Raw genomic sequence first — 24,970 nt, forward strand, 5'->3', positions numbered from 1 at the left:
TATGTTATTTGTTGTTGAATAAACCATTTTTTTATACAAAATTGGCGGAAAAATATTAGAATAAAAATTTTTGCATTTTGGAGATGCCCAGCCCTCACTCCATTTTTCCATTTTATCAATTTTTTCTTTTTTTTCCTGGGCTTTCATAGCCAATGCATAAATTAAAATTTCTTCCTCCATAATTTCACAATTTCACAAATTTCAAAAATGAACACAATAAACCGCTGTCAGCACCTTTTCTAGAACTGACAAGACTGTCAGCAAAACAAGCTTTTGTTAGAGCGCTAGAATAGCTGTCATGAAAGTGACTGTGGTGAACTTGTCAGTGATGCGGAATCGGGCTGTAAAGCTTTCTTAACCCTAGAAGCGTAATCTATTTGGGAGTAACGTCAAGCCTTAACATACGCCGCAAAGGCTCATGTACTTAAAAGATAACCTGTGAGCTAAAATATACTTAGTCCTGTCTTATTTTTTCAAAGAATATTGAAGTTGTGAGTTTGACTAATAATAAAACATAGTTTTATTAATAAAAACTATAACCACATTTATTTAAAACAACAAAATAAAAAGTAAATTTTGTGTTAAAATTAAAAAAAGACCCATTCCGTATACGCCTCGCAGACGTAGATTATACTTTTAGGGTTAACCCTTTCAGTAAAAAAATTCAACCACTGGTTCTAAAAAATTTTAAATATGTATACCGGGGAATTTTGGATCGTTCATTTTAAAAATCACATACAAAAATGTGTAATGCTTTGAGGTTTGCGGTCATTCAGGGTCCTTTTTAATGGTCAGTGATATCCTAGGTGTTTAAAAAAGAAAGTGATCTCAGCTATTTTTATTTTTTGCTTTCGTGAAATATATTTCAAAACTATGAATAATACCTAATAACTTTTCCGAATCTCAATTCCACGGAAATATCGTTAATATTTTTCAATAGATTATATTACTCACTATCGACTTTTCTGCCGCCTTTTACTTTTTTGACAAGCACGGTCAACTGCAACTGCAGCTTGCAGTTTAGTTTGATATATAGCTCAATTCTGCTACAGATCGGCCTAACTAAGTCGTATGACTGAGCAATTATATATAGATACTAAAGGCCTGAACTACCAAACATAGCGACATGTAACACATCATGCAAGTGCCAGTTTATATCATGTCGCTTATACATGTTTGAAAGTGATATATGAAGACATTGCCGAATAAATTCAAATCAAATCATGCATCAAATTTATGCATGTCAACAAAACATAACAAATGCGGCTCTTTGCTTAGCACCGGTGCGTTCGTATAACGGCGACCGCCGTATACCCTTATTATTGCCAATATACAATACGAATATCCATATATACTTTATGGCGTACTTGGACCAAGATTCCAGGAAAGTCTGCCAATGGGCTTGAAGGCAACGAAACGGCTGACTGTCTTGCAAAGAGTGGAGCCCAAATGCGTTTGCATGGTTCCGAGCCTTTCTGCGGTACATCAAAGGATACACTGCAGACCTACTTAGGAGCTAGCTGGGAATTGCTGCACACTGGCGGAAGTCGAAGACAATCAAAGAGATTCATAATTTTTCAGGAGGAACTCCGAAAGATATCTTGAACTTAAAACTCTTACTGGCTACCTGACAGTACGCAAGTTAACGTACCGATTGAATTAAAGGGTCTTTCTGTAGAGACTGATGTAGGTTTTGTGGGTCGGTGAAGGAAACCCCATAGTATATTCTATGTGCCTGTCCACGAAGCATGAATAGTAGATTAATGCACCTTGGAGAAGGATTGTCTTCTCCATCTAAAATTTATATCCAAAGTGCTGAGCTTTTTAAATAGCCTAAGGTTGGAGCGATTACAATTAGGATTTACCACAATATATCTTCTTAGGTCGCAACGCGGGGGTCTCCGACGTAATAATAATAATATAGTCACTTGACAGGAATAAAGACGCTCGGGTGTTTTGACGGCGAAAAAGGATGCGTGAAACAAATTTGTTAAAAAAGACGCGTAAACATGGATTCAACATCATTCGGGAAAAAGCTCTTTTGGGAATTCGTATACTCGCAAACATGGTTGACCGCGAAAATAAGTCTTCTTCGTTTTTGTTCGCCGTCAAAGAGGTTAACGCGTCTTTCTTTTCCTCGCATATGTTAAGGGCCGGTTACTCAATGTCTGGTTAACACTACGATTAAACATAGTTATTGACGTTACCGACTCCCTGTTGTATGCATAGAGTCGAACACGTCGATAAAGATGTTTAACCAAAAATTGAGTAACCGGCCCTAAGAGTTCTTCTTTGCCGAAATTTTTTACGCGTCTTTTTTTGCTGTCAACTTTTGAGCTCGCGTATTTATTCAAATCTAATGACGATATGTATGTATGTACAGTAAAATGAATCGTTACACGCAGTTAATTTGTTTTTATTGTACTATACTAGCTGTGTTTTAGTTTTACTAAATGTTATGTTAGCTATGTTTTTAAAAAATTTGACATTGAAAAAAAAAATATTAAAACACAAAAAAATTTTTGGTAGGTTTTGGTTGGTTATGGTAGGAAATTTTGGTAGGAAAATAAATGTGTGTGTGGAAACGCTTATACATACATATTTTACATACATACATATTATACATATAAATACATATTTTAGCCCACAGCAATTTGCCAACAAGAAAACAGCTGATCAAGAAGAGCTGGTTGGAATTTACGCAAATCCCTAAATTGAATTTGATGGTTTGGAAGTTGAAATAGTAAAATGCGACTAATTAAACTTGTAAGAAATAAGTAATTATTCGTTTAGTCAGTGAACTTTGTCAGATAAGAATTCAAGATTTGTTTTCTTACGTTTTCAATTTTATACTTTTTACAGTTCTATTCTGAGCTGGTAACATAAATTTTGTAACCGGTAATTAAAGTGTCTGTCAATTTTTAAACCTTTTTGGCATTCTGTGCTCCCTTGTAACCAGGCCCGTCGAGAAGGAGGGGGAAGAGGGCAGAATCCCCTCGGGCCCGGGCTTCTTAAGGGGCCCAAAATATCAGAACCATAACTTTTTTGTTTTTACAATGCAATTGCTCCTTCGTTATAGGTTTTTATTATACGTATTATAAGTATATTCCGGTTCGTGCTGATTGTTTCTGACTCTGTAAATTAAAGAAAATACGTTTTGGCTCAAAGTGCTTTTGGAATATCACTTAAACTCGGTAGAATACCACTTTCGGATAGTTTTTCTCTTGCGTCTGAAAGCATAAGTATGTGGCAATATTTAATATATACCTAAAATATATTGTACCTACTGTTGTTTAGGAGTTATAAATGATTCAACAGCGGACTATTACATTACAATTTTTGGAACTACTTTTTAAAGCTGCTTTATATTATCGAAAAAGTCTGCTCTCCTTATATGACTCAGGAACTACGTATTTATTGAACTGATAAAATAAATTTTGAGGTCAATACTGTTACGTTACCTGTGCGATATACATGCGTGTAGATTATAATTATGTTTTTAAATGGCTTGTAGTCTGTTTTATGCAATATGTAGCATGAATTCAGTAGACTTGCGATTTGACATGTAATCAAAAGAAAAGAAGAAAGCTGTAGGTCGTTTCAGAAGTGATTTTCTGCGTAGAACTCGAGATCGATCTTAGAACTGCGCCAAGATATTGAGGTTTTTCGCGGTTAAGTACACGAAAAACGGCTTTAATGGCCACCATTTAGTACTATTATTACCCTTCAAAATGCGCCTTCGAGTGCGGCTTTATGATTTTTCCTTCAGAAACTATGGCCATTGCAAGATGACGTAATGAGTTAGAAAGCATATGCTTCATTTGGCGATGTTAGATTCGAGGACACGGCAGTTTAAGTGGCCGTAACTCTTGAAGGAAAAATTTTATAACACCATTCGAGAGTGCATTTTGAAGGATAATAATAGTACTAGAAAAATTATTGAAATAATTCCAATAGATTTTTATTATTTAATCATAAAATCTTCTTCGTTTACCTTCTTATTCTGCCTTTTTTGGACTCGTTCCTTTTTGAAATAATACTATTCTCGCGTTTTTTTTTTTTTTCTATGTAATTCTTACTTTCTGAGCCTATTTGAGTTAGAAGGAATATAAATTTTAACTATGGGTCAATAGCACGTTGAATAGTTTACAATGTTGCTTTCCATTGACATTATTGCTATTTCAAACTTTTGCTTTTGCTTAGCTTCGCTTTGCTTAGCTTAGCTTCGCGGCGACCCGCGTCCGCGCGCCACACCACGTCACGCTACGAAATAAATATCATTTTGAGTAGTAACATAAAATATTTTCTTTTGAAAAAAGGTTAATTTATGTACAAACATGTAAGTGTGTATGTATTTTCGTATGTATACCACATAGAAAAGAAAAATAATAAGTACACTTAATAACGCCATCAACTGGTTTACAAAAAACGCCATTATTTTATTAAAACAAAAATATAATATAAAAATTAAAATTTTCATGCATCGCTTTTTAAATGATTTAGTTGAAGCGCTCACCAAGGGCTTCTTTGGGAGCAGCAAGGGAGCGCTTCTTTCTAAGGACACACAATGTTAAAATACAATGAAGTGTGAAATTAGGAAGGGAGCGCCTACTGCTGAATATGGAGCGCTCCAATAGAACTAATGGAGCGCTTCTGGCCTCGTTGGGAATATATCAGTGCTGACAGGTAATAAGTCCCAGATGGTTTCTAAAATAACAAATTAGTTTTTGTGCAAATTGCAGATGGAGGGTATTAATGAATTTAAGCCCTCGATATTTCATATTTTTATATTTGTAAGTTATTGGAAGATTTCTGCTGTGTTTTGGCAACAACTTATCTGCAGTTTGTGTTTCAAAAGTGTGTGAAAACTAACTTAACTTACATGATCTCGGTTCCGATATTAAATAATCAATAATTGTTTATACCCGCATTTTGGCACATTGGCTTGAATGTGCCATCTAATAAATAGTGTCGTCGTTCTCCTTAGCTGCTTTTAAATGATGTCGACACAAATTGCTGGCGGAGACATGAATACAGTGTAAGAAAATTCCTTTTCTATAATTGTTTCCTTATAGAAAGGTTGGTTTATTTTCCACCTTAGCCATTCCGAATTCGTTCAAAATATGCTAATTTAAAACACAGAATTCTTTCTGTGTTCCTCTGAGGATTTGGCAATAAACAACACTTACGTGGCAATGTTTATTGTAAGAACAACATTTTTTTCTATGAATCGACATACTTTAAGCATTGTCTTATTACCTGTCACCGTGAAGAAGGCCGAAAATGCTAGAATACCAGATTTTTCCATTTTTTAGCCTGGTGGATTCCGCGCCAAAAAACTTTTTGATATTTTGGACTGTTGCATTACATTAAAAACTACTGCCTAATTCATTTTCATTTAGAAAGCTAATCGCTGATTTTTTTGTCGAGTACTTTTTTATTAACTGCAAAGTAATACAAAGCAAGCGAATATAAACAAATATATCGCAAAAAAGTGGTGGTCCTTAAATATAAACTATCCTTTAGTTTCATGTTGTGCTTTTTTATTTTTCATTAATTTAAAGGTGTCTCAGGATTAAGTGAATTTGCATGTTTGAGAGAAGGAGATTCGTGTTAATATTTACATATATTGTCTGATACCTCAGAATATGTATGCCCCAGATATAGTCAAAAATCAGCGAAACCTGAGAAAAAAATGTTCCCCTCGGTTTCGTTTTCGGCGATTTGTGCCATATGCTTTTAAATTAATACAACTTATATATAGGGGCCCGTGATTTTTTAGTCCCGGGCCCGAGTTTTCTCTCGACGGCCCTGCTTGTAACCGGTGAATTTGGTTATCATCTCATAAGCTGGTAACAAAATATTGCCCCGTGAAATATGCAATACAGGAATTTCCACAAATCTTCATAGCTGAGTTTCTGAATATTTTCACTGCATTACCAACGTACCTAGAATCGCGGTGACAAGAAGTGGTAAAATTTTTTGGTAATAAAATTTTCCAGTCACAAAATCTTCGGTAACGTGCAGAATAGACCTGTTAATGAAAACAAAATTTCTATCAGCTGTTTGTCTAACTTGCAAGTTTCTGCAAATTTTCTGTTCGCGTACTATTTTCGATATTTTTCTCTTGTGAGAGAACAGATGATATTTCGCCGGAATTTCGCTGTTGGACATTTTTACTAGAGATTTTAAACGAACGTACCTATTGACTATCCAACATTTAACATAATTGTTACGAACGGCTTTAACTGACCTAAAACCAGATTTGGAAAATCTCGCCAAAGGGATCTTTTGAATTTTCTTTTATATCTATCTATCTTACGTACAATAGAATAATAATAAAATTAATGTTTTTCATTTCTAATAATAATTTAATTTAATTTAATTAAATTTTTATTTTGTTTTTCTCGTTCTTTTTTTGTGGCTCTTTGTAGCATTTAGAGCTTAGATGTGGCTCTTTTAGGCCTCGGCCTTGTCCACCCCTGCTATATACATTTTCATACAAGTCAGGATTAAACAGTATTAAAAATATGCTGCAGAAACACAACAGCAAACAACAGCTGAGCTACGAAGCAATGACATGCTACAACAGTATGTTTGAGATGGAATGACATGGCATAGCAATGCATGAAATTTTTGAAAATGACAAGTGAAATAGATACGCTGGGAAGAAGTTAAGAAAATGTTTAAATTTATATTTTGTTACCTACTACACCGATTTGAAATCTGAAAACTATACCTTTCATGAGCATGAAATGGTATTATAACTTTGGCCCGATATTTGTACCAGAATAAGAAGAGATAGACTCATGAAAATGTGTACTTATGTATGTGAGCAGAACATCGAGCTAAGCCGACTTAGGCTTATGGCAACCGAACTTCAGTTGGGTCGCTACTGGCTGAAATGGTTTTACAGATGGCAACTGCAAGCTGGCAACTGAGTTGCTATATTGGCAGCTGTATTTTTGTGGTCGCTGCGGTAATAATCGAAGATTGTATACCTACATACAAGGTAAACTTCAAAGTCTACGTAGCGACGCCCATGTCTGAGAGTAAAGAGTGAGAACATTGAAATTAAATAAAATATTACATAACTGGTTTCAAACGAAAAGTGTTTGGGAAAGCTTTAGTAGAGAATTTTTTTTTTTAATATTTCCACTTACCCAAAATCCGAACAGTTTAAATAAAGATAGGATGTACAATATCTTATCAAACGAAATGATCATATTATCAACCAAGAGTTGGTACACAATGTAAAAAATTAATAAACAAGTAATTTTTAAGCAAAAAACACAAACGACTTCTATTCTCACATACAAATTTAATAGAACCGTTAATTTTTTCATGATCCAATGATCGGATCTAAGCCAAATTAGTATGAGACCACCTGGAAATCGTTTAACGTGGTCCAAAGTTATGCGGTAACATACATAAAAAAAATTCCCACGAATTGATAACCTTCTCCTTTTTTGAAGTCGGTTAAAAACTATTGATTCAAATAACAAAAAAGTTAAAAGAGTAACGAAAACAGAACACTATCCCATGAAAGCTGTTTAAAAAATACTTAAAGAAAACTTAAAATTGTTGTCACCATTAACCAGTTAACTTTTAATCATAATTAATTTCGTTTGGGGTCGCCATAGCCTACTTCGTATATTGCGAGTAAAAAAAATTTTAATAACATTATTATTGTGATTATGATTAATATTCCTATTGTGAACTTCTATTCCCAATCAAAGATTCCCAAATGAAGTGAAAACAGAAGCAAATGTTAAAATCATAAGAGCTGCAGAACTGAAAATTTTTTTACAAGGGCGTGTAATTTCTGACGTGTGCTGATGACATCGACATCATCGGTAACAAAAATCGCGAAGTCTATTCTGCCTTTTCCAAGATGGATAAGGAAGCAAAGCGAATGCGCCTGGTGGTAAACGAGGACAAGACGAAGTATATCCTGTCATAAAATAAACAGTCAGCGCATTCGCGCCTTGGAACCCACGTCACTGTTGCCAGTTATAATTTCGCGAAAGTGGAGAATTTCGTTTACTAGGGAACCAGCATTATCACCGATAAAAATATATGAGTAGGCAATTCGGGAGTAAAGTCCTCTCTCGATGTACAAAAACCGCACTCTATAAGTCACTCATTATGCCCGTGCTGGTATATGGCGCAGAAGCATGGACAATGAAAACATCCGATGAAGCGGCTCTTGGAGTATTCGAGAGAAAGATTTACGGGTCGTTACGCGTTGGCGACGGCGAGTACCGCAGACGATGGAACGATGAGCTTTATGAGCTTTACAACGACATGGACATAATGCAGCGCATTAAAATACAGCGGCTCCGCTGGCTTGGCCATGTCGTTCGAATGGACACCGACGCTGCAGCTCTGAAAGTATTCAACTCGGAACCCGCTGGTGGTATCAGGGAAAGAGGGAGGCCCCACTGCAATGGAGAGACCAAGTTGGCACAGAGAGAAATTACTGGCGTTCTTTGTCGAGCTCGGCCAAAATGAGTTAGGTGGTTACAGAGCCACAAGTAGAAGAAGAATATGCAAATGATAAATGACGGAGTTGGGGGACCTTCTTCTTGGATGCGCCAGGAGGAACCAGGAAAATATTCCTTCTCAGATTGATCTTGGCAACTGTTCGATCAAAAAATTACATAACCTTAGCTATCGCTTCGACCTTCGACTGGAATTGCTGCGACATTGTTACCAGGTGGAAGTACTGCTCATTCAGCTCTTAAGCTGCCGTTGAACATATAAATCATCGAATATCCCACGTGCAACATTTCCAAAACATCCGGTACGGAAAAAGCATTGCAAAAGTTTAAACTCATTGTTTGGGATGAGTGCACGATGCCCCTAAAAATCGCCTGAGGTCCTTGATCGATTGTTGCCAGATTTGCGTGGAAACGTTCTACCATTCGGAAATACATTAATATTGCTCGCAGGAGGTTTTACGCAAACATTGTCTGTAATTTCTCGATTAACACTGGCGGGAGAGATGCTTGCCTGAAATAGTCTGCAGTGTGGTAAGACGAACATATATACACTGCAGCGAGGTATTATCGCGATAATTAAGGACATTAGGATCGGAAAGCTGCCAGTGAATGAGAGAGACGAATTTTATTGCCTGATAATTTTTGTGACTTAGAAAAATCGAAAGGAGAACTGATGGAAAGAATATTTCTTAATTAAAAAAATGTATTATAGGAATCGGTCGGTGTAGTGGTAAGCAGTGCGCGCTTTCACTCATCAGCACCTGAGTTCAAGCCCTGGTCAAAGCAACACCGTAAAAAATATAGAAAAAGGTTTTTTTCTTAACAGCGGTCGTCCCTCGGCAGGCAATGGCAAACCTCCGAGTGTATTTCTGCCATGAAAAACAGCTTCTCATAAAAATAAAATCGCCGTTCGGAGTCGGCGTAAAACTGTAGGTCCCTCGCCTTTGTGTGACAACATCAAGGCGCACACCACAAATCGGAGGAGAAGCTCGGCCAAACACTAACATATGTGTAAGATGCCAATCTATTATTATTATTATAGGAATCACGATTGGCTCAGTGAACGACATATTCTTGCTGCGACGAATAAGGATGTCTATCAACTAAATAACAGTGGTATTGAAAACAGTCGTTGCTTGAGCTGATTTGCTCATTTACCAGACTGCCAGGCCACTTGCTCACTTTGGTGAATACCACTAATATTCAATAATAATAATATTCAATCCAGCATTCAAAGTGAAGAAATAACATATACGTCGATAAACACAGTTGTGGAAACTGATGAAGCAGTCAATTATCCAACGTAATTTTTGGACTCGATTGATCTTCCAGGGATGATCCCACATACTGAAATTGAAAAAGGTGTGCCAATTATCATGTTTCGGAATAATAATCAGCCAAAGCTCTGCAACGGAACGCGACTCGCAGATAAGAAATTGATGAAGAACGTAGTGTAAGCAAACATTTTAACGCGGCTTTTCTAAGGTGAAGAATTCCCATGACCAATTTAAAAAATTGCAATTCCCAATTCGATTGGCATTCGGAATCACAATCAGTAATGCTCAAGGTCAACCTTTGGAAAGCGTGGTTTAGATTTAGGCGGATTACTTCTCAGATGTTGCGTGTTCCCGTGTCGACAAACCAGATATCCTTGAAATCTATGCAGAGAATGGAAAAACCACAAATATTGTGCACACAAGTACTTATTACAAAATCAAACCTATATGAAACGTATGATTTGTTTCGTTAATCATTTATCATCCATGTAACTGGAATATGCCACAGCAAAGCGTGGCAGGGTACAGCCAGTTGGTATTATAGCTATTAAGCAGGGATCACACGATTTGTACATTTGTACATTTTGGCAGTCACATAGTGGTGTTTAGAAATTTGAGTTCAGCTCAATAAAAGAATTTCCAGACAACACCAAACTGTAATTGCCGAAATGTACAAGTCGTGTGATCCCTGCTTAACTTACGGCCATTTGGCTACTTAGCACACCAGATATCCCCTTTAGTTCCTTAAACTCCTTATATTTTTGTAGAATGGTATCACTTTTTTGTTGATGTTTTGCCCAAGTTCACCCTGCACACCTTGAAAAGTAGTAACAGCAGTCTCCACAAGATGCACTTGTTAAGCCAACAGGGGTGTTCAGGATCTTGTGCATATTCTCTTGCATTTGCATATTCGTTGCATTTGAAAATTCACAACAATAAAATGTACACGGTTGCCATGGCAGCAAGCATAAAATTTGAAAATGCAATTCCAACTGCAAATCCAAGACCATTTCCACAGCATCCTGAACAGCCCTAATGATTTTTTTCCTTCCAATTTAATTATTATTTCCGGCAAGATGCTGTAATTTGCATTGATATAGGCCAGGGGTGGGCAAGGCCGAGGCCGAAAAGAGCCAAATGTAAATTCTAAATGCTATAAAAGCCACAAAAAACAACAAAGACCAAAATTGTATTTTTAAACAAAATTATTATTAGAAATGAAAAACACGTAGGTAAGATAGATATTAAAGAAAATTCAAAAGATCCCTTTGGCTAAATTTTCAATATCTGGTTTTACGTTAGTTAAAGCCGTTCGTAACAGTTCTGTTAAATGTTTGTTAGTTAATAGGTACACGGTTAAAAATTTCGGTTTTAATTTTAAACTTTTTGGACTACATATATGACCAAACTAAATTCAGCTTCAAATACAAACCTTACAAGTTTAAAAAAAGAGAGCACATTTTCATATTTAATTAATATTACGTTCAAATTGGGCCCATTTAACTTGTTAAATGAAATAGAGCTTTTTGGAAAACACAACCGTCCACATTGAACATTTGGAGTTAACTTTGACGGTTGTTTGATTACCAAAAAAAATTCGGAAAAAATATTCAAACTCAAGTTTTTGTGTTTCAATTTGTTTTGTGCGAATGTCTGCTTCATGATATTAAGGCATACGGAATACTTAAAGACTTCAAAATGTTTAGTTTGTATGCACTATTATTCTCTGCGTACGATGAGACCTCATGGAATATAACTAATTACCTCCTCTCTTCTTTGGCGGTCAGACATGCATAAAATTTTGATATTTTTCGATAATTTTTAAATTTTAACATTTTTTAGAATATAAATTTTTTGAACGTTGGCGTGTCAAATGAAAGCTTTTGGGTCTTTATGATTGGTCGGAGCAGAAAGCTTTCTGATACAACTCTGCGCTGAACTGGTTTTCAAACGAGTTACATGATTTAACTGGTTCAATTTTCAAACAACAATTGCATGCGATTTAACTTGCTTATGAACATGTTTTGTTCATTTAACTGGTTCAAGCCCATTTAACATGTTTAGCTCGTCAATTTGAGCGTAGTATAGAATAAAAAATAAAAAATCTTAAATTTCACGCTGCGTCTGGTTGGGATTGAACCCGGGCAGCCTTGGTAGCAACCAATTGTATCAAGCATCTTTGCACACTCAGCTACAGCCACGCATGTAAATTTGCTTTCAAACGTTGTATTTGAATCAACACCACATTTCGCTGTGTGCAAATATTTTCTATTTCGGTTTAGAACCAAATTTTCCATATATTAAACCAAGAAACTAGAATTAACACATTTAGGGTTAATTTTAAACAGCGTACTTTTTGGACTAAACTGGTTTAAAAAGTAGACTATAAAAGATTAAAAAAGGCAGTAGTCCCAGCGGGTTTAAAAATTAAACCCAAATTTTTGACCGTGTACGTTCGTATAAAATCTCCAGTAAAAAATTTCTAATAGGTAAATTCCGGCGAAATGTCATCTCTCAAGAGAAAAATATATAAAATATTACGCAAACAGAAAATTTGCAGAAACTTGCAAGTTAAACAAAGAGCTGATAGAAATTTTGTTTATATTTAGAAGTATAAAATTGAAAACGTTAGAAAACAAATCCCGAAATCTTATCCTGACACAGTTCACTGACTTAACGAATAATTACTTACTTCTTACAAGTTTAATATTTTAACTTCCAAACCATCAAATTAAATTTAGGGATTTGCGCAAATTCCAAACCAGCTGTTTTCTTGTTGGCAAATTGCTGTTGGCAAAAATTTTTCAAGCAGAAACTAGTAGCTTTCCCTCAAAATGAAATGTAATTTTGTTCTCTCAATTTCCCCTACTTTGCAAGTTTTTTTGCGTACGCGAACACAAAAAGCTGATAGTTTTTATAACTTTCAACAATTATCAGGTACGCAAATGCAACTGATTGTGGGCGCTATTTTGACTTTTGACACGCAGCTGCTTTCCATAGCGGATAGTGATGTGCGGAATTGCCGGTACCCAATACTCGGTACCCAATACTTCAGGAATGTTTCGGTACCCAAAACTTCCTTTTCGGTACCCGATACCGATTCTATACATAATTGCTGCTTTTTGACATAATTTTCAACAGAATATCTGTCAAAAAAGTTGCATCGACTTTATTTCGACTATGAATATGCTTCACAATTAAGTAGTACGTGTAAGACGATGCTTTCCCAAAAGTTGAACAATTTGTACTAAGCAATGTGCAAACCACATATCAAAAGACTCATCGCCTTCTTGATGTTGTCGCAACAGTAAAATACCGTTTTATCAAATTGCACCTTCGTAGATCTAAAATTTAAGAAAAATACTTTGACGGATGAAGGAAGTATTTCCGGCCTACAAAGATGACATCGTCCGATTCATCTAAAAAAAAAATGTTTCAAATAAGGAAGAGTTTCTCTGCATTGTGGCGATGGGAAATGGAAATTAAAACCTCAATTAGTCCCTACACTTTCTTTTGATAGGCTAGACTCCCCTAAACCGCTTTTACTTTTGGTCTACATGCGTTCTAATTGGAAGCCTAAACATTTCGGTACCGAATATCGAAAGTATTGGATACTTTTTAAATCGGTAACGAGTATCGATCAATTCTTCAAAGTATCGACTAAGCACATCACTAACAGCGGATATTTTAAATCTGGTTCTTGTTGCCGGAATTCAAGCAATGGCAAAGCTTTATGTTGCATTTGCAGTGCCTTATCTTCTTTTAACTCCAAAAACTCTAACTCTTCTTCGGTTTTTTAAAAAGGAGTATTTCGGATATTGTAAATTCATCCTCAGTTATCTATACATAGTATAAAGGAAAGTCGAGATTTTTTGTACGCGGTAATCTCGAAAAGTACTGAACGGCTTTTGACGAGGTTTTCTCTAATATACCCTGTATCGACAGGAGAGGGATCTTTTTTTACTCAGAAATTTAATAGGGTTGCCACCTGTCTAAAAAACTATAGATCCGCACCGTTCGTTGGATTACAAAAGATGAGGTGTCAAATGAAAGGGATTGGCCTCTAGAAAAGCACTACTATTTTTTTTTGAATAGGGTTGTCACCTGCTAATAAAATTAGTGTATTCAATCATAATAAGCGTAGGCATCAGTTCTGTACCGTCACTGTCAAAGGAAAACACTTAGCCTCTACATGCGCAGTTATGTATTATTTTTCTGAGTAGGGTTGGCACCTATCAAAGAGTTAAAAGTTAAAAAATTTATTATTATTTATAGGAATATTATCTTTGGTACTTTCAGTTTCTATAGTTAACCATTTTTTAATACTAACGATATTTTATTGGTCCCCATTGCTTTTTTCGGGTTTTTTGTGGGTTTTTAGCGGACCTATAAATTATAGTTGCGATGAAAAACTGGTTAAATAAACAATTGGATACTATTATTGGGAGTCTCCTGCAGATAAACAGAGTTTTATGATAGAAAACTATTGATTTTTAAGAATTCTATGCCATTTCTACGAAAAGTTGTTTTTTCCCAATTTAAAAGACATGGAAAACTTTGGGCGCTTTGAGCGACCTCTAAATATTTTTTGATTTCAAAATAAAAAAATAGGGATATATTTTTTTCGGTATAGAACAATCCTAGGGGGTGAGAAAATATTCCGACTTTACTTTTTCACATGCATTTTTGGACCACCCTAATGTACATCTATCTATACACGGTAATCTCGAAAACTACTGAACGGATTTTGACGAGATTTTCTTTAATATATTCTGCATCGATAGGGAGTAACCTTTTTAATTTAGAATTTTAATAGGGTTGCAACCTGTTAAGAAAATTAGTATATTAAATTCTAATAAGCGTAGGCATCAGTTCTGCACCGTCACTGTCAAATGAAAAGACTTAGCCTCAGGATGTGTAATAATGTAGTATTTTTCTGAGTTGGGTTGCCACCTGTTTAAAAACTATAAGATCTTCACCGTTCGTTGAATAAAAAAATGAGATACCAAATGAAAATGCATGGCCTTCGCATGTACAAAAACTTTAAGTTTTTTGAGTAGGATTGCTACCTATTTAAAATTACTGTCTTCTGTACATATATGTCTGCAGACATGGCTTAATCGACTTCTCTATTCAATCTGAGCATTTATGTATACATTTGTCTATATCTATCTCGATTCGTTTTGGCTGTTACAAACAACCGTTATGTGAACAAAGTTAATACACCCTTGTGCATAAGTGCGCTCGGGTATAAAAATAGGGATATATTTTATATGGCGCTGCATCAGTGACATTAAAATAATTTTCGACGAAATCAGTACCCAATAGTTGCATAGAATGATCAAATGCTCTTGCAATTGTGGAGTGATTCGTCCGTTCTAGGCAAACGACGTTTAAAAAATATGCCTATACATGCATTAAGGCAAAATATGTAAGAATATGCACTAACAAATCGATGTCATCTTAACACAAAACTCTTGATTCGCAACATTTGTTAATCTTCAAGTTTCTATGACTTACCAAAAAAAAACAATGTTAATGTATAGAAATCCGGGCCCTAGTTATTACGTAATCTTATCCTAGCCATATAAATACTACATATTCTGTTTTGATATTGTAAAGTGGATTTGCGGGTTGTAGACCGTGATTCAATAATTAAAGGTTCGATAAACTGAAAGTTGTCTCTCTCGCTCCGCTCCCTTAGCAGTTCCACGGTGTTGTTTCTTTGCAAATTTACTTGAAAAAGTGTAGCTTACATATGAAATACAAGTAAACCTTTTTGTGCAATATGTTTATTCGTATATGAATATAAAGCACATATAACTGATGAAAACACAAATTGTTTTTAAATTCGATGTTTGCATAAAACTGGCGTCCCTAAATTGGGGCGCTAAGCGTTGCGTTTTCCATTGTCAACGAGTGTCAGCACGCGCTATCCCCAAATCAACGCAGCGTAATTTTTGACGTTTTCTCATTTCCTAAGGTTTTTATTCTCGATTTCTCTTTCACTTTTTTGTCCTTTCTCTTTCTTTCCGTCTTCTGCATCTAACTTCTACACGTAATGCCCTGTCAAAAATGAAAATTCCATTTGCTCGGCGCTAGCGACAAATTGTACGGGCATGAGGATTTTTGACAGTTGTTTGGCGCTTGACGCGCCAATTTAGAGACGGCAGAACTTATAGGGGTTTTATTTTGAGATCTTTTGCAGTTTTAATGCCGCTAAGTAGCACATAAATTACATACTTCACGTAGAAATCATAATATTTCGTTCAATAACTCGTTTAAGATCTAAATTTCCTGCAAATACGTTAGAATCTACAAGTGAAATTTCATTACCAATTGCCTACTTTACGTACTTTTCTGCTACTATTTTCGCACCATTTCATTATTCCCTTTTCTCCGTCCTTCGTAAATGCAACCTTTTGTAAGGGAGTGTCAAACCGCGGCTGTTAATAATTATCTAACCTTTTATTATTGAATCATGGGGTTTGACTACCACATATGAATACCAACGTCTGAGCATAGTTTTGAGGCTCTAAAATAGTAATGTGATCGGTACCCAATACTCGGTACCCAATACTTCCTTTTCAAAACATCAAACTTTCATCATAATGGTTATATCGTCGTTTAAAGTACAAAACCGCGTATCGTCATTCTGCAAAACCGCGTAACTGACATTGGCTGCCAAAAATTGGATTTGCTCACACAAACTATTGGCTTAATCCTTATCCATTCGTCCTAAAATATACTAGCCAGAAATGCGATTGCTTTATAACTAGAAAACCATTTTGAAATATGAATGGTTTTACTCTCCAGAAAATAATTTATGCCACCTCACATACGCGGTTTTGCATTATCTTGATACGCGGTTTTGCATTTTGTTGATACGCGATTTTGTACTTTAAACGATGATAAGTACATACATTTACAGATTTGAAAAAATTATATCTTTTATTACTATTTTATATGACATCGTCTAAAAAGCTAAAAGTCCTCGTAAAAATAAGACGATTTTTTCTCAGGGATGAGCAGTGTGTATGTATGTACGTATGTATTTATTACAGTACTGAAGTTGGAAACAACACTATCGCCTTCTTGTACTTATCGCAACAGTCATATCAACTGCGATAGTTCTTGTGGCAATACTATTTATTTGTAATATCTATGGTAACCCTCGCTTCAATGGATGTACTTATTACGACTTGCATTGTCGCGACGACCGTTCCAAGCGAACATGTACTTTCAAACAAGGGGTAGACATTAATCGAGCGGCGAACACATTCAGATCCAAATAATAATGGAGAAATTATTTTTTTTTACTAAAAATTAAAGAGATTTATAAAAATTCACCAATCGGTATTCTATATCGATACCTGAGTGGAAGATCGACCTATCTCGGCAGCCAGTTCGAAAACGCACTATCTCAAAAAAATTTTCAAGAACGCCCTACTTCAGAATTGCTTTGAAGAACGCCGGGCCCTTCTTGCTGATGTAAATTTTAATGTTCCCTCTCGAGTGTCAAGACACTTTCGACCTCTGTTTTTGGAGCCATGCAAAACTAATTTCGAACTAAACGAATCATTCCGTTGTTTATGTCAAGATTTTAACTCTCATTCCAGCACGACATATCGGACTCGATTTTTGCTATAAAGAAAACTATCATTTCCACTCTCAATAATTGAAATACTATATTTAGCATATCCAATCAGCTGATGAATTTGATTCTATAGCTGAATAGTTTTAGATCTCGCCACTTAACAAAATTCCTGTTTCCACTACTCGGCACCAAGAAACTAAAAAAAAAAAAAACAAAAAAAAAAGTTCCGTACGTCATGCGGACTGCGCCCCTCGTGTCGGTTGGGCGAGAATGGAGGGTAAAAAACCATTGGGATTAATTAATTAATTTCAGAATTTGATTGAAAAGCGACCTATCTCAGAATTTGGTTGAAGAACGCCCTATCTTAGCTGCCGATTCAAAAACGCCCTATCTAAGCTCATTTTTAATGTATTTTTACCTGAGATAGGGCGTTTTTGAACCGAATTCTGAGATATGGCGTTATTCAATTCTGTTCTTTCAAAGTTTTCTGAGAAAGGACGTTTTCGAACTGGCTACCAAGATAACTCGATCTTCCACTCAGGTGACGATATGTGCGTATTCATAGTCCAGCTACTAAGTCGAAACTAATAAAGTTGCAACTTAAATTTAAGTACCAACTTAAAAGTCGCATTTCAGACTTCTACTAAGTAGTTTTAACTTAGTTTTACGATATAGCAAAACGAGTGTGAAAATGTATCGATTTTTCGTTACGATATTTCGGAAAAATTACGTTTCTATTAAATATGTAATATCAAGTTTGATCATCCGTTTATGCAGTTTTTAGTTTCATTGCATGCTTATGCAAAAGAAGAAGGTATTATTTTCTTGTTAATTGTGTAAAATAGGCAGAACGACCGTGATACGAAGTCGATGTTTATTCGAAGTATGCTGTCAAACATATAAACACATATCTAAATGTTATGCACTAACACGGTGCAGAGAATACAGAAGGTGGCGTCGATGGCAACCCCGCTAATCGGCTCTCAGCGAATTTGACAGAATCACGTCACAGTCGAGATGACAGCAGTAGTGATGTGCTGAGTCAATAATTTTAAGTATTGATCGATATTCGGTACCGATTTAAAAAGTATCCAATGCTCTCGATACTCGGTACCGAAACATTTAGGTTTCGAATAAAAGCGCACATAGGCCAAAAATATGGAAAAACGGTTCAGGGGAGACTCGCCTATCAAAACCCGAATGTAGGAGCCAATAGAGCTTTTAATACTGATTCAAATGAAAGATGTATATATCTCACACCGTCTTCAAAAGAGTCACAACTCAAAATAATACGTTCGTCAGAAAATGTCCAAAACTATTTCGTAGCACATGCTAATCATATGGGCAAGGACGACTTTACCTTAGGTTTCTTTAACAAATTGTAACAAAAATTTGCTCGAGCTTTTGCTGAAAGGTAAATAAAAGCTCTGTGTACATATTTAGCGCATAATCTAAAAAATGCCAAATTTTGAGTTGTGACTCTTTTGAAGACGGTGTGCGATATGACGGTTCGAGGCCATAATACAGAGAAGCTCTTACTTGTTTGAAGCATTTTTGTTCCAGCTGAATCGGACGATATCATTTTTGTAGGCCTGCGGCCAGATTCTGTAACCATTTAGCGACAATTTTCGAATAGGTATCGGTTTTGTTGACGTATGATATGAAATATTTTTACGTCAACAAGTGCGATATCGATTCGAAACTTGTCGCCAACTGGTTACAGAATCTCCCTCCTGAAAGGGTTCTTCATCCGTCAAAGCATTTTTCTTGAACCTTGGATCGACTTAGGTTAAAACTGGTAAAATAATATTTCTCTGTTGCGATAAGTTCAAGTGTTTTTGCCGATATCATATAAATTAGTAATGAAAGTTTTTTCTAAGCTTGAAATACATATAATGGCGAAGGATTAAAAAGGAAAAGGAAGTGTTGGGTACCGACAATTCAGCACATCACTAGAGACCAGTTTTATTTGCCGCTCTCAGTTGTCAACTCTACGATGATGTCACGCCAAAATTACTCTCACGAATTATGCTGCAATCGGCGCAATCTTGTATTCTATCATTCTTGATGCACTAATTTTCTTTGAAAGAACAAGCTTGCATTCCCTTTTTCGTCGTGAACGGCTGTGGACGTGTTTGGCGCAGTGATCCGAGCTTTTACATATCTTTTTTGGTGTACGTACTCAGTGCATATTAAACATACAGTTATTTGTAACGCTTAAAAAGTACAGCTACGCCGAAGATTAATTTTACCCTTGACTCGTTTTTGGGTTGTCGCTTAATCTCTTAACTACCCTGCAAAAAATTGAGCGCCTAATCTCTAAAGACAGTATTCCGAGATTACCTCAATCGGGTACAATTGGGCATTAATTAGTCCTAACTAGTCTCATACGGGTACTAATGGAGGTCAATTAGTTTCGACTCATCCCTTATGGGTATAATTGGAGATCAATTAGTCCCCAACTCATCTCTAACGGGTACTATTAACGATATAATGATATGTACGCACTTAGTCAATGAAATTTCATGTGCGGCGTTGACACACAGAGAGAGTATTCGCCTAACAAAACTGAGCCCCCCGGTTCGAATCTCAGCTGGCTCAAATTTTTATTTTTATTTTTTAAAAGTGACTAGTCGCTTTTTATACCCGTTTGGGTATAAAGGTGAACAATTAGTCTCTTCATAGGACATGCTCGAACAAAAGCGATCAGTTCATTCCATATAAAGAGATCAAAGGATGTATTAGTCGCATGCTCCTTTGCGATTGCTCCCGGAGTCATCCCGGATTAGTCCCATTTTTTGCAGGGTATAATTTGGATCTTTTAAACCACTGCTGGAATAATTGCTGGGTGAGTAATTTTGCCTTTTGCTATTCGTGAAGTGTGGACAGGGAATTTTTTTTGGTGTATAAGTGTGTTCGTTGCCGCGTACGGCAGCGAAACCGAGAGCCGTAATGGTGTCATCGGCTGATGATCTTGAAGCCATCTCGAATACCAATCAGTGTTGCCACTGCTTAGCGTTTATAGTATCCATAAAAAATCGAAAATTGTACCCAAATGTATGTATATGCAAGCAGATGGTCTTAAAGTTGTCCACTTCAATGCTCGTAGCCTTAATACTGCAAAGCTTGATTACGTTAGGCACACTTTTGAACATTCGTCTATTGATGTTATTTGCGTATCAGAAACATTGTTTCATGCAGATATTCCGGATCATTACTACTCCATTCCCAATTACAAACTTCTTCGAAATGATCGTTTGGGTAGAAAGGGTGGTAGGGTAGCCATATATTGTAGGAACTACTTAAATGTTATGATCGTAAGCCATTCATCTGAGAGTGAAATTGAGTATTTGTCTGTCGTTCTGTCCGCTACTAACACCAAAGTACTGGTGTCTTGTGTCTATAATTACAAGAAGAATATTTGTGATCAGCCTTTTTTCGATCACCTTTCTGAACCTCTTATTGATTATGATCATTATATCATCTGTGGTGATTTTAATATAAATTTACTTGTTCGTAACACTTCTTCTTACTGGTATGTCCGTTGTTAACACTTTTATGCCTACAAGATTCTCTTGTAATTGCCGTCGTAGTTTACTTGATGTTTTTATTGCTCCTCCTTCTACGTCTGTTCTGTTGTTTGATCAAATGTCCTTCGTCTCAGATCACGACTTAACTTTTTGTACGTTCGACCTTAAATTAACGTATAATAATAATTATCATGCACCGAAGGCTTTTTGCTACCGCGACTATAATGCCATTAGACTTGACGCTCTGTTTTGTGATCTGGACAAATTTCAGTGGAACTAGGGTGGCCAGATATTATAGTGACATAATCAGTACAGTTGGGATCAAAAATCAGTACAAAGCCATAAAAATCAGCTAATTTTTAAGCGTATTTTTTATTATTAACAACATAACAACCAAATAACAGCGCATTAATTTAACAAAAAATAACTAATAGACTTTTAAATACATGTAGTATTACACAGGCCAACAAAAATGAAAAAAAATGTTGGTGCGACAAATGTTAAAGCTATTTTTGATAGACTTTTTTGTGCTGATTACGAATCCGTAAGTACAAAGGATCCAACACGTACAGGTTTTGAGAAAATCGAAAAAATACCATTCCTGCACATTGAATTTATGGTCACTTATAGTCATTTATTGAGCAGTAAAATTTGACTTTTGGCGAAGTTTGAGTCCCTGCCGCAATTAAACAAAAGGTGATAGAACCTTCCACTTAAGCTTAAATTAAGGCTTGAACTTTCGACTACAATCCCTAAAAATACCATCCCTTCGTCTTGACCCTAAGATCACTTATAGTCGTTTATTGAACAGCAAAAACTGAATTTTCAAAAGATTATCTCTTATTGTCATCTTCTCAGTGTACTTAATATATGATTAACTCACCACCACCTTTCATAAGATTTATTAATGGCGAAACCAGCTTTTCCTGTAAATCCTGTAAAACCTGCAAATCGTGATTGCAAATCGGGTTGGGTTGAATCCAAACAGTTTGTTATTTTGCGAAATCCTAGGAAACGGAACAATTGCAAGCTGACACCTTTTTAATAATGATTTAAATTTAATTAATGCTTTCAATCTGCTCACACGTATGAGTTGTCAAAAACCATTGTTTTGAACATGTAAACCTCAAGTAAAGGCCACTTACACCAATTTACAAAAGTATTTATTAAATGTAAAAATCGGTATAAAATCAGTACAAACTCAAAAGATCAGTAGATTTTGCGTACTGATTTCGGGCTCTTAAAAATCAGTACAATAGAAAAAAATCAGCACATGTACTGATTAAATCAGCACATGTACTGATTAAATCAGCGCATCTGGCCACCCTAAGTGGAACTACTGTTGGCAATTGGAAACTACTGACGACAAACTGAACTTTTTAACACATAATATTCTTTCATTTTTTAACAAGCATGTACCCCTTCGTCAAGGCAATTCCAAGTCTTTTTCTTGCCCCTGGTTTACCCATAAAGTTAAGTTGGCGATTAGAAATCGCAATGCGTCATATACTGCATGGAAAAGGAGGCCAACTGATGCGAATTGGGATACGTATAAGCGTGCTCGGAATAAAGTCACCTACGCTGTTCAAATTGTTAAAAAGCAGTTATACACTAGAAAGCTAAACACTCGCTTGCCCCCCAAACAGTTGTGGTCGAATTTAAAACGGATGGGCGTGACTTCCAGATCTAATATGCCCTGCTCTCTTGATGGTAATGAGCTTAATGAGTTTTTCACGTCCCATAATATCTCTACAGATTCAGGCAGCTTCAGTCCTAATGTCACCCCTTGTTATTTCCTCCCCTCATCAAGGCTTCAGTTCACCGCTGTTCGAGAGGATGAAGTGGCTAAATGTATTTTCCTAATAAAATCTAATGCCATCGGTACCGACAATATTCCAATTAGATTTGTCAAATTAATATTACCATATATACTAAGTAGCCTTACACATCTAATAAACCACTGCTTCACTACCTCTTCGTTTCCCAATGAATGGAAGCTGGCAACTGTGACTCCCGCACCCAAAAAACCTGGCGCCACCCTGCTTACAGATTTTCGGCCCGGACTGTCTAAGGTCCTTGAAATGCTTATGGCACAACAGATAACACAGTTTATCGAAGAGGACAATCTACTCAACCCGCTCCAATCTGGCTACAGGGCTGGCCACTCATGCTCAACCGCTGTTACAAAAGTCTTGGGTGATGTTCGTCAGCAGTTTGATCAGGGTCACCTTACCCTACTGTGCCTCTTAGTAGTGATGTGCTAAATTGTCGGTACCCAATACCCGGTACCCAATACTTGAAGAAACTTTCGGTACCCAATACTTTATTTTCGGTACCCGATACCGATTCGATACATTAAACCTTCGTCATAATATATACACTTGTGGTCAGCTGATTAAGTTTAGTGACATTTGGACTTGTTTTTACTATTTTTTCTTTTGTTTATTTTGTGTTTATAATTTTTTTAAAAAAGTCTAGCACATTACATAGCACCATATTAATCCACATTTCAAACTTTTTATAAAAATTCAACAAACTTTAACAATTACACTTACAAATTTTAAACTTTTTATTAAACATTTTTACAAAAATTCTAGGTATACAGTTTCATAGCCCATTATATTTCAGTAGTTTTAAACTGCAAATTTTAAAACGCTAGAAATTCGCGTAGATTTTTAATAATTTTTTTTGCTGACGGTCCTAGGCATTTTCCTCCATATAAAAGTAATTGGCGAGCATACTTTGTATGGGAGAAAATGCTCAAACAAAAAAATTATAAACAATTAGTAGACAAAAGAAAAATAGCCAAAACTGACCACAAGAGTATACTTTGAAGAGTGCAGAAAAGAAAATTTAATTCTCTTTTGTATGACATAGCCTGAAATAAAAAAAGGTACAAATAAGACGATGCTTCCTAAAACGATGAGCAATGTGTATGTCAGCATTCGAGCCTTGCAGAACTTGCCTAATTATTACGATTTGCATTGTGGTTGAGGTAGGGGCAGATATTAATCCAGCGACGAGAACGTTCAGATCCAAATCATGTGGAGAAATAGACTTCTTTAACCATAGATTAATGACTTCAACTCTTATTAGAAATTCCAATACTTCGGTACCGAGTATCGAAAGTACTGGATACTTTTTAAGTCGGTACCGAGTATCGATCAATACTTAAAAGTACCGACTCAGCACATCACTACCTCTTAGACTTCTCTAAAGCATTTGACTCTGTCAACCATATCTTGTTGTGTGAGAAACTTAGATAAAAGTTTGGCTTTGGGGATTTAGCAGTGCGAGTTCTTAGTAGCTACTTCAGTAATAGAATGCAAAAAGTAAAAGTTGATAACATTTTCTCTGATCTTCTGCACATTCACTCTGGCGTTCCACAGGGTTCCATCTTAGCCCTCTTCTCTTTAGCATGTTTATAAATGATATTTTCAATGCATGCTCACATGCCCGTTTACATGCTTACGCCGACGATGTTCAGCTTTATCTCGCTTCAACTAAATTACGATTTGCATTCTATTCTTAAGTGGTCAAATGAAAAACTGATTTTCCTTAATGCTAGGAAATCCTATGTGCTTAATATGAAAGGATAAGATCCAGCCCTCTGAGGTTCCTCACCTATATCTTGGTGCTGATATTCTTCAATTAGTTGATAAAGTAAAAAATCTTGGTTTCATAGTAAATTCTAGACTGACTTGTGAGGATCACATAAACGATGTAGTTAAAAAAATATATTATACACTGCGGTGTCTCCGAGCTACCTCTGCTTTTACACCCCAAGACACTAAAAAAAATGGTAATTAGTCTAATTGTTCCCCTCATTACTTATTCTGATGTAGTGTATAGCGAACTTGACTCTCAAACATTTCAAAAACTTAATGTTGATTTTAATTTTGCCACCAGATATGTACATGGGTTAAAGAAATTTGATCATTTAAATACCCTCAGAAACTCGATTCTGGGATGCGATCTAAGAAATTTCTTAAAAGCTCGAAATTGCATTTTTATGTTCAAACTGATTATGTTTAATAAACCGGAATACCTGTATGAAAAACT

This window comes from Rhagoletis pomonella, unplaced genomic scaffold (assembly GCF_013731165.1).
Source record: "Rhagoletis pomonella isolate Grant_MI unplaced genomic scaffold, Rhpom_1.0 Rhpom_scaffold_00010, whole genome shotgun sequence".
NCBI classification, from domain to species: Eukaryota; Metazoa; Arthropoda; class Insecta; order Diptera; family Tephritidae; genus Rhagoletis; species Rhagoletis pomonella.